Source organism: Capra hircus, chromosome 13 (assembly GCF_001704415.2).
Source record: "Capra hircus breed San Clemente chromosome 13, ASM170441v1, whole genome shotgun sequence".
Classification (NCBI taxonomy): domain Eukaryota; kingdom Metazoa; phylum Chordata; class Mammalia; order Artiodactyla; family Bovidae; genus Capra; species Capra hircus.
This window is the reverse complement of record NC_030820.1, coordinates 49,253,488-49,264,824: the sequence shown is the minus strand read 5'-3', so window position 1 is coordinate 49,264,824 and position 11,337 is coordinate 49,253,488. Positions and strand designations below refer to the sequence as shown.

Genomic DNA, 11,337 nt, shown 5'->3' with positions numbered 1-11,337 from the left:
ACTGAGAGCAGAAGGAAAGATAATTTTAATATTTCATCACCTTTTTATTATTTTATTTTTATACATGAATTTACATTTTTATCTTTTAATGATTAGACATATTTTTTAAAGACTTGGAATCCATATGTCAATAATATGCCCATATGCCTGGGTTATATTATTATAATTGATGAAAGTGATTTTCTTTTCTTTTTGAATTCCTAAATATTTTCACATGAACATTTATTATTTTATTACAAAAATAAATTTGTTTGCAATCATTTTTATTACAAATTTCAGAGTGAAGGAAAATAATGTATAAATTACTGCCTATAGACTGTAAATGCTGGTCTAAGCTAAGATCCCTTAAGCACTAAAGCCCAGATTTTATAACAAAAGGCTATGGTCACAATTAAGTCCAAGAAAGTGTGACTATTCTCCCAAATGTTATACCAAACATGCAGCAGATACTTGTTTAACAAAGTTATTTGAAAATTTATCTAGAGTTACAAAGCCTTTCTCTCTTGCTCCCAGCTTGCAGTTTTTTTAATGCACTGTCTCATTCATGGGCAGAAAATATTATGGGGAGATAATAACCTGGGGGGAAGAGTATAGTATAGTATTTAAGGTAATATGTTATCATATAGCACATGCATTTATCTTAAAGAGATAGAAGGAATATATTTAAAAATAAAGTAACGCATGATATGATCAGGATGGGTTATAAGGCAATTATTTTTTGAGCTAGAATTCCCATGCAAGCTTTCCAATATATTAAAAGATTAATCAAAATTAATTTAAAAGAATTAATCAAAATCAGTTTTCACTTTTTACAAAAATGGTTTCTGTTTATAAGTTAGTATCCCACCTTATTAATAAATTAATTTTCTTTCTTATTGGAAATATAAAACTAGATACTTAAGATCTTAATTCATTTTATAAAATATGTAATTGGAAACAGGAAATTTTTCTATGTAACTCAAAGATAAGATTCAAAACACATTAAAGATAAAATATCTTAGGGGAAGAAAACAAAGAAAAGCTGAAAAAGAGAGTTTGTATCTTCTGTAAGCCTTTGGGCAAATTTCTAGTGAACGAGATTTGGTCTAGAGAATTTATTTTGGCAAAGGAATAATGAACAAAGTATGTGAATTTTATTTCTTATAGTTCTGTCTTAGTCTTATGGTTATTGAGGTTAGCTAAGTGATTCTCACTGGTTCTCTCTACCTTGATTGCTTTGTCTTAAAATGTCCCAGACTAAGTTTCTATGACCCCGAGTACAACCAAATAAGACTGGCCTGTGAGAAATTAGTAAGATTTTTTGCATTAGTCCACGTCTCAGACAAAAGTTACATTCCCACTTATTTTAGAGCCTCTATTTCCCAGAGAATACACTTTCAACGTCAGAAATAATAGGAAATTGAGAGATGAGCAAACATACAGCTGTTGAAAAACAGAAGAGAGGTATATTCCAAATGGGTGCTTTAATATCAGAAAAAATTCAATTTATACAGTTCTCCAATAATTCAAAAATGTATTCATTTGTTTCTTTATTTAAAAAATATGTACTGAAAATTTATTTATTTATTTAACAAGTTCATCATTTAATAAGTCTTAATTAATTTTCACCACATGGTATTGTACATGGTCATCTGTTGAAACAGATTTCTTTTTAACAGGTCTTAGTTTAAAAAAGTGATATACTGTGAATTCTGTATAAACTGGTGGATAGTAAGTTAGTTCCTTTGTTTTGACTTATAAGCCTCAACTTCATTGCAGAATAAAGAATGTAGGCCAAAGAATGCATAATCGGTCACTCGTATAGAACAGTATTGTTTCTATAATTTGAAGCTTTCTAAATGGATGGGTTCAGGCCTGATGTAACTGTAAAAAGATTACTTAATGAATAGACTATATGGAAATCATACAAAATGTAATTAACTTTAATTATTAATAGCTTAAACAGCACTATGTTACTAACTGCTATTCAAACTCAAAAACCTGTTTTTGAATCCCCATAAAGGTGACAGGTGTACACAACCATGCCACCTTGTACTTACTTAGGGGAGTGTCAGTATATATTTCAACAGAAACTTTGGCTTCAGGAAAAAAGTCACAAACATTTAAAATAATGGTTTTAATCATCATTTTAAGTATACTGTAGGGGAAAGTGTGCTTTAGTTAAATATACATACCAGTGATGCTGGCAAAGTTGAAAGTTACTCCTAATGTTGATAGCTATAAAAACTAGTTTGTACATAAGACAATGAAAAAAAAAAAGCAATCACTTTGAAACAAAAAAGTTCGCAGTGGTTTGTATCCAATGGTATGCATTTTATGACAATAACATGTACAGATTGAGCACCCTACGGCTTTCTTTATATCCTAAAGGAAATGAGCATTTACATTATTTATGGGCTGTACTGAATTTTAAAAAGATCAGTTGTACACTCACCCCTTAGACAGGGGACACTGTCCTGAGTGTACAGCTTTAACACCATTAATGTTGTTTGTAAAAGAAACAGGGAACTAATGAAAACATTTTTCCTTGGGAGTGGAGAATCTTTCATTTGCTGTTATAACCAGCAAATACCATTCATTAAGTCAAAAATGAAATGGGGAGCCCCACAAATACTATTTGAGCAAGCTGACCAATGCACATTATAGTTTTAAAAATGAAGGTTATGTACTATATGTTACAAGTTCCAGCTAGGCAGTATCAAAATGACATCTATTTCTTTGCTTGCTTTGTGATCATATGCCTTGGAGGTGTGACGGGTCTTGTGGCATTCGGCTTCTTTTTCTCTGCAGGCTTTACAATCTGAAAAGAACACATTAGTGTTGCGTCCACACTCATCATGGCACCTGTATTGTCAAACTCTCCACAATAATTGGGCACAGAAAACAGAGTGACCAACTGCCTCTTTGCAAAACATTCATATCCATCTTCAACCACCTGGTGGGCTCTACATATAAGATCCAAATCATGCTTATGGAGAAATTTTGCAACCACTTCTGCACCAAATGTGAAGGACACTCCTCTGTCATTTTTACCGCAGCCTAAGACATCTTTATCGGGGTCAGACCACAAAAGATCACAAAGAAGACCTTGATCTGGTACATCAGTTGGTCGCATAATTCACCGAATCTGCTCCATAGATTGAAGATCTGGTGATAAACCTCCATGACAGCAGAATATTTTCTCATCCATGATGGCTGCTATTGGTAAACAGTTAAAGCAGTCTGTGAAAGTTTTCCATAGTTTAATGTTATATCTTCTTTTACATTCATCATAAAATCCATAAATTCTATCGATGCTGGCACATTCGTGGTTTCTAACCTCTGAGAAGAAAAAATTCTCAGGATATTTGATTTTGTAAGCCAACAAGAGGCAGATAGTCTCCAGTGATTGTTTTCCCCTGTCCACATAGTCCCCAAGAAACAGGTAATTGCTTTCTGGCGGGAAACCACCATACTCAAAAAGTCGAAGCAAATCATAGTATTGCCCATGGATATCACCACATATCTTGAGTGGTGCTTCAAGTTCTAGCAGGATAGGCTGACTGAGAAAGATCTCTCGGGACTTTAAGCACAGTCCTCTGATTTCATTCTCCTGTAGCTGGACATTCTTACCAGGCTTGGACCCTCTCACTTCCAGCAGCCGTTGGATGATGCTGTTGATGTTGAGTTTATCTATATCTGCCATCGCCTTCCCACCGCCGACCTTCCCGCAGCGGCGCCGCCACCAGCTCGCGCCCGTGATTCACACCTCCTTTACCACGCCGCGGGCACAGAGAGAGTGGTGGTGGCAGAACTGCCCCGCTCCCTGTTTCCTCCTTCTCTCCCCACTGGAACCACGAGCATGTACTGAAAATTTATATAGTGTCATTAATTTATTCAACAAACATATATTGAAAACTTACATAGGTCTTACTAAGTACCAGACAAATCTTCACATACTTTATTTTTTAATATAAATTTATTTATTTTAATTGAAGATTAATTACTTTACAATATTGTATTGGGTTTGCCACACATCAACATGAATTCGCCACAGGTAAAAGACAAAAATCCAACTTGGAATCACTAGAAAGAAATTTTGCCAAATGCCCTGCCCGATGTGGATCTGACATTCTACTTAATTTCTGTTGGGCGACTGGATTATGACCCTAGGATTTTCCAGTTATTAGCAAGCAGTTCTACAGTGAACAGCTGAACTTCATGGAACCACGAACCTACCATCTTGTTGATGTCTCCTACTTCAATGCCACCAGCTGAACCAAATCTCCAACACTCATCAAACCAAGCTGTGGCTGAACTGGCCTTTGGATTCCATGCAAAAGGAAAAAGACTAGTTCTCAGTAGGAAAAAGGCTCTAAGCACCGGTCGTTTCTCCAGCCCCTCCTTCCCTCACTTGCTTCTTCCTTCTCCTCACTTTATGCTAAAGTCTCTGAAACTTCAGGCCCAGGAGCAGCTCTTTATGGAAAGAATCTTCAAAAAAAGATTGATTTGAATGGTAAAGGTATGGAGACAGCAATTTGATAAAAGAAAAATTGTTTCACTCTTTCCTCTCATATTCAGCACTCCCATTTCATTTGTTTTCTAATTTCTCCATCACTTCTCTTTTCATTGTTTGATGTTCATTTTTAAATTAATTAATTTAATTGGAGGCTAATTACTTTACAATATTGTAATGGTTTTTGTCATACATTGACATGAATCAGCCATGGGTGTACATGTGTTCCCCATCCTGAACCCCACTCCCACCTCCCTCCCTATCCCATCCCTCAGGGTCATCCCAGTGCACCAGGACTGAGCACCCTGTCTCATGCATCAAAACTGGACTGGCAATCTATTTCATGTATGATAATATACATGTTTCAATGCTATTCTCTCAAATCATCCCACCCTCACCTTCTCCCACAGAGTACAAAAAATTGTTCTTTACATCTGTGTCTCTTTTGCTGTTTCACATATAGAGTCATCATTACCATCTTTCTAGATTCCATATATATGCATTAGTATACTGTATTAGTGTTTTTCTTTCTGACTTACTTCACTCTGTATAATAGGCTCCAGCTTCATCCACCACATTAGAACTGATTCAAATGCATTCTTTTTAATATCTGAGTAATATTCCACTGTGTATATGTACCACAGCTTTCTTATCCATTTATCTGCCGATGGACATCTAGGTTGCTTCCATGTCCTGGCTATCGTAAACAGTGCTGCAATGAACATTTGGGTACACGGGTCTCTTTTAATTCTGGTTTCCTCAGTGTGTATGCCCAGCAGTTGGACTGCTGGGTTGTATGACAGTTCTATTTCCAGTTTTTTAAAGAATCTCCACACTGTTCTGGGCTTCCCTGGTGGCTCAGATGGTAAAGCGTCTGTCTGTAATGCAGGAGACCCGGGTTCAATCCCTGGATCAGGAAAATCCCCTGGAGAAGGAAATGGCAACCCACTCCACTAGTCTTGCCTGGAAAATTCCATGGACAGAGGAGTCTAGTAGGCTACAGTCCATGGGATCACAGAGTTGGACACAACTGAGTGATTTGACTTTCACACTGTTCCCCACAGTGGCTGTACTAGTTTGCATTCCCACCAACAGTGTAACAGGGTTCCCTTTTCTCCACACCCTCTTCAGCATTTATTGTTTGTAGCCATTCTGACCAGCTTTGCACTTCTCATGATGTACTCTGCATATAAGTTAAATAAGCAGGGTGACAATATACAGCCTTAACGTACTCCTTTTCCTCTTTGGAACACTGGGCTGGAAGAAGCACAAGCTGGAATCAAGATTGCCAGGAGAAATATCAATAACTTCAGATATGCAGATGACACCACCCTTATGGCAGAAAGTGAAGAGGAACTAAAAAGCCTCTTGATGAAAGTGAAAGAGGAGAGTGAAAAAGTTGACTTAAAGCTCAACATTCAGAAAATTAAGATCATAGCATCTGGTCCCATCACTTCATGGGAAATAGATGGGGAAACAATGGAAACAGTGTCACTCTATTTTTCTGGGCTCCAAAATCACTGCAGATGGTAACTGCAGCCATGAAATTAAAAGATGCTTACTCCTTGGAAGAAAAGTTATGACCAATCTAGATAGCATATTGAAAAGCAGAGACAATACTTTGCCAGCAAAGGTCCATCTAGTCAAGGCTATGGTTTTTCCTGTGGTCATGTATGGATGTGAGAGTTGGACTGTGAAGAAACCTGGGAAGAATTGATGCTTTTGAGCTGTGATGTTGGAGAAGACTCTTGAGAGTCCCTTGGACTTCAAGGAGATCCAACCAGTCCATTTTAAAGGAGATCAGCCCTGGGTGTTCTTTGGAAGGACTGATGCTAAAGCTGAAACTCCAGTACTTTGGCCACCTCATGAAAAGAGTTGACTCATTGGAAAAGACTCTGATGCTGGGTGGGATTGGGGACAGGAGGAAAAGGGGACAACAGAGGATGAGATGGCTGGATGGCATCACTGACTCGATGGACGTGAGACTGAGTGAGCTCTGGGAATTGGTGATGAACAGGAAAGCCTGGCATGCTGCGATTCATGGGGTTGGAAAGAGTCGGACACGACTGAGTGACTGAACTGTGAAATTATTTGTTCTAGTTCTCTGAAAAATACCATTGTTAACTTGATAGGGATTGCATTGAATCTATGGATTGCTTTGGGTAGTATACTCATTTTCACTATATTGATTCTTCTCATCCATGAACATGGTATATTTCTCCATCTATTTGCATCATCTTTGATTTCTTTCATCAGTGTTTTATAGTTTTATATATATAGGTCTTTTATTTCTTTAGGTAGATATATTCCTAAATGTTTTATTCTTTTTGTTGCAGTGGTGAATGGAATTGTTTCCTTAACTTCTCTTTCTGTTTTTCCATTGTTAGAATATAGGAATGCAAGGGATTTCTGTGTGTTAATTTTGTATCCTACAACTGTACTATATTCATTGATTAGCTCTGGTAATTTTCTGGTGGAGTCTTTAGGGTTTTCTACATAGAGGATCATGTCATCTACAAACAGTGAAAGTTTTACTTCTTCTTTTCCAATCTAGATTCCTTTTATTTCTTTTTTTTCTCTGATTGCTTTGGCTAAAACTTCCAAATCTATGTTGAATAGCAGTGGTGAGAATGAGCACCCTTGTCTTGTTCCTGACTTTAGGGGGAATACTTTCAATTTTCACCATTGAGGATAATGTTTGCTGTGGGTTTATCATATATGGCTTTTATTATTTGAGGTATGTTCCTTCTATGACTGTTTTTTGGAGGTTTTTTTTTTTTTAATCATAAATGGATGTTGAATTTTGTCAAAGGCTTTCTCTGCATCTGTTGAGATAATCATATGGTTTTTATCTTTCAATTTGTTAATGTAGTGTGTCACATTGATTGATTTGTGAATACTGAAGAATCCTTACATCCTTGGGAGAAAGCCCACTTGCTCATGATGTATGATCTTTTTAATATGTTGTTGGATTCTGTTTTCTAGAATTTGGTTAAGGTTTTTTGCATCTGTGTTCATCAGTGATATTGGCCTGTAGTTTTCGCTTTTTGTGGCATCTTTGTCAGGTTTTGATATTAGGGTGATGGTGGCCTCATAGAATGAGTTTGGAAGTTTACCTTCTTCTGAAATTTTCTGAAAGAGTCTGAGTAGGATAGGTGTTAGCTCTTCTCTAAATTTCTGGTGGAATTCAGCTGTGAAGCCATCTGGTCCTGCGCTTTTGTTTGTGCAAGATTTCTGATTATAGCTTCGATTTCCATGCTTGTGATGGGTCTGTTAATATTTTCTTTTTCTTCCTGGTTCAGTTTTGGAAAGCTATACTTTTCTAAGAATTTGTCCATTTCTTCCAAGTTGTCCATTTTATTGGCATATAGTTGTTGATAGTAGTCTCATGATCCTTTGTATTTCTGTGTTGCCTGTTGTGATTTCTCCATTTTGATTTCTAATTTTGTTGATTTGATCCTTCTCCCTTTTTTTCTTGATGAGTCTGGCCAATGGTTTGTCTATTTTATTTATCTTCTCAAAGAATCAGCTTTTAGATTTGTTGACTTTTGCTATGATCTCCTTTGTTTCTTTTGCATTTATTTCTGCCCTAATTTTTATGATTTCTTTCCTGCTACTAACCTGTGGTTCTTCATTTCTTCTTTTCTAGTTGCTTTAGGTGTAGAGTTAGGTTATTTATTTGACTTTTCTCTTGTTTCTTGAGGTAAGCTTGTATTGCTTTGAACTTTGCCCTTAGCACTGCTTTCACTGAATCCCATAGGTTTTGGGTTGTTATGTTTTCATTTTCATTTTTTTCTATGCATATTTTGATTTCTTTTTTGATTTCTTCTGTGATTCCTTGGTTATTCAGAAGTGTGTTGTTTAACCTCCATATGGTTGTATTTTTAATATTTATTTTTCCTGTAGTTGACATCTAATCTTACCACAGAAGAAAAGATGCTTGGAATTATTTTTCTTTCTTTTTTTTTTTTTTTTTTTGATAATTTACCAAGGCTAGATTTATGGCCCAGGATGTGCTCTATCCTGAAGAAGGTTCCGTCTGCTCTTGAGAAAAAGGTGAAATTCATTGTTTTGGGGGTGAAATGTCCTACAGAGGTCTAATTGGTCAATTAGGTCTAATTGGTCTAATTGGTCCATTGTATCATTTAAAGTTTGTGTTTCCTTGCTAATTTTCTGTTTAGTTGATCTATCCATAGGTGTGAGTGGGATATTAAAGTCTCCCACTATTATTGTGTTACTGTTAATTTCCCCTTTCATGCTTGTTAGCATTTGCCTTACATATTGAGGTGCTCCTATTATGAATGCATGTATATTTATAATTGTTATATCTTCTTCTTGGATTGATCCTTTGATCATTATGCAGTGTCTTTTTTTGTCTCTTTTCAAGGCCTTTATTTCAAAGCCTATTTTATATGATAAAAGAATTGCTGCTCCTGCTTTCTATTGGTCTCTATTTGCATGAAATCTCTTTTTCCATCCCTTCACTTTCAGTCTGTATGTGTCCCTTATTTTGAGGTGGGTCTCTTGTAGACAGCATATAAAGGGGTCTTGTTTTTATATCTTGTTTTGTATCAGCCACTCTTTGTCTTTTGGGTGGGGCATTCAACCCATTTACATTTAAGGTAATTATTGATAAGTATGATCCCATTGCCATTTACTTTGTTGTTTTGAGTTTGATTTTATACACCTTTTCTGTTTCCTATCTGGAGAAGATCCTTTTAGCATTTGTGGAACAGCTGGTATGGTGGTGCTGAATTCTCTCAGCTTTTGCTTTTCTGTAAAGCTTTTGATTTCTCCTTCATTTTGAATGAGCTCCTTGCTGGGTACAGTAATCTGGGTTGTAGCTTTTTCTCTTTCATCACTTTAATTATGTCCTGTCATTCCCTTCTGGCCTGAAGAGATTCTATTGAAAGATCAACTGTTATTCTTGTGGGAATCCCCTCATGTGTTGTTTTTTTCCCTTGCTGCTTTTAATATTTTTCATTTGTGTTTGATCTTAGTTAATTTGATTAATATGTGCCTTGAGGTGTTTCATCTTGGGTTTATCCTGTTTGGGATTTTTGGGATTTCTTGGACTTGGGTGGCTATTTCCTTTCCCATTTTAGGGAATTTTTCAACTATTATCTCCTCAAGTATTTTCTCATGGTCTTTCTTTTTGTCTTCTTCTTCTGGAACTCTTATGATTCAAATGTTGGGGTGTTTAACATTGTCCCAGAGGTCTCTGAGACTGTCCCCATTTCTTTTAGTTCTTTTTTTCTTCTTTCCTCTCTGTTTCATTTATTTCCACCATTCTATCTTCCGCCTCACTTATCCTATCTTCTGCCTCAATTATTCTACTGTTGATTCCCTCCAGAGTGTTTTTTATCTCAATTATTGCATTATTCGGATAAGGCAATGGCAACCCACTCCAGTACTCTTGCCTGGAAAATCCCATGGACAGAGGAGCCTGGTAGGCTGCAGTCCATGGGGTCGCTAAGAGTTGGGTACGACTGAGAGACTTCACTTTCACTTTTCACTTTCATGCATTAGAGAAGAAAATGGCAACCCATTCCAGTGTTCTTGGCTGGAGAATCCCAGGGATGGAGGAGCCTAGTGGGCTGCCATCTATGGGGTCGCACAGAGTCAGATACAACTGAAGCGACTTAGCAGCATTACATTGCATTGCATTATTCACTGTTGATTGACTCTTTTTTTAATTATTATTTCTTCTAGGTCCTTGTTAAACAATTCTTGCATCTTCTCAATCCTTGTCTCCAGGCTATTTATCTGTAACTCCATTTTGTTTTCAAGATTTTAGATCATTTTTACTATCATTATTCTGAATTATTTTTCAGGTAGACTCCCTATCTCCTCCTCTTTTGTTTGGTTTGGTTTGCATTTATCATGTTACTTTACCTGCTGGGTATTTCTCTTTTCATCTTGTTTAGATTTCTGTGTTTAGGGTGGCCTTTCTGTATGCTGGAAGTTTGTTGTTACTTTTTATTGTGGGGGTTCCTCCCTGTGGGTGGGGTTAGACAAGTGGCTTGTCAAGGTTTCCTGGTTAGGGAAGCTTGTGTCAGTGTTCTGGTGGATGGAGCTGGATCTCTTCTCTCTGGAGTGTAATGAAATGTCCACTAGTGAGTTTTGAGGTGTCTATGGGTTTGGTGTGACTTATTGGCTGCCTGTATTTTAATGCTCAGGGTTATGTTCCTGGGTTGTTGGAGAATTAGCTTGGTATGCCTTGCTTTGAAACTTGTTGGCTCTTGGGTGGAGCTTTATTTCAGTGTAGGTATGGAGGCTTTTGGATGAGCTCTTGTTGATTAATATTCCTTGGAATCAGAAGTTTTCTAGTGTTCTCAAGTTTTGGATTTAAGCCTCCTGCCTCTGGCTTTCAGTCTTATTCTTACAGTAGCCTGAAGACTTCTTCATCCATACAGCATTGATGATAAAGCATCTAGGTTAATGATGAAAAGATTCTCCACAGTGAGGGACACCAAGAAAGGTTCACAGAGTTACATGGAAAAGAGAAGATGGTGGGGGGCGATAGAGGTACCAAGAGGAGAAGAGGGAACTCAAAAGGAGAGAGAGCAATCTAGCCAGTAATCAATTCCCTGTGTGCGCTCCACAGTCTGGAACAGTCAGAAAGGTTCATGGAATTACACAGAAATGAGAAGAGGAAAGAGGAAGATAGAGGTGACCAGGAGGAGAAGATCAGGAGTCAAAAGGAGAGAGACAAATCTGGCCAGTAATCAGTTCCATAAGTGTTCTCCACAGCCCGGAAAACCCAGAGAGATTCACAGAGTTAAGTAGAGAAGAGAGGGGGAGGGAGGAGACAGAGGTGACCTGGGGGAGAAAAAGTAAAG

The 11,337-nt window shown here is 37.2% G+C and overlaps 1 pseudogene across 1 annotated transcript; it reads right to left on the bottom strand.

Annotated features, from left to right (window-relative positions):
• LOC108637368 lies at positions 1,572 to 3,743 on the bottom strand (annotated as a pseudogene). The gene has a single exon (XR_001918973.1). The product of XR_001918973.1 is annotated as a serine/threonine-protein phosphatase PP1-gamma catalytic subunit pseudogene (transcript).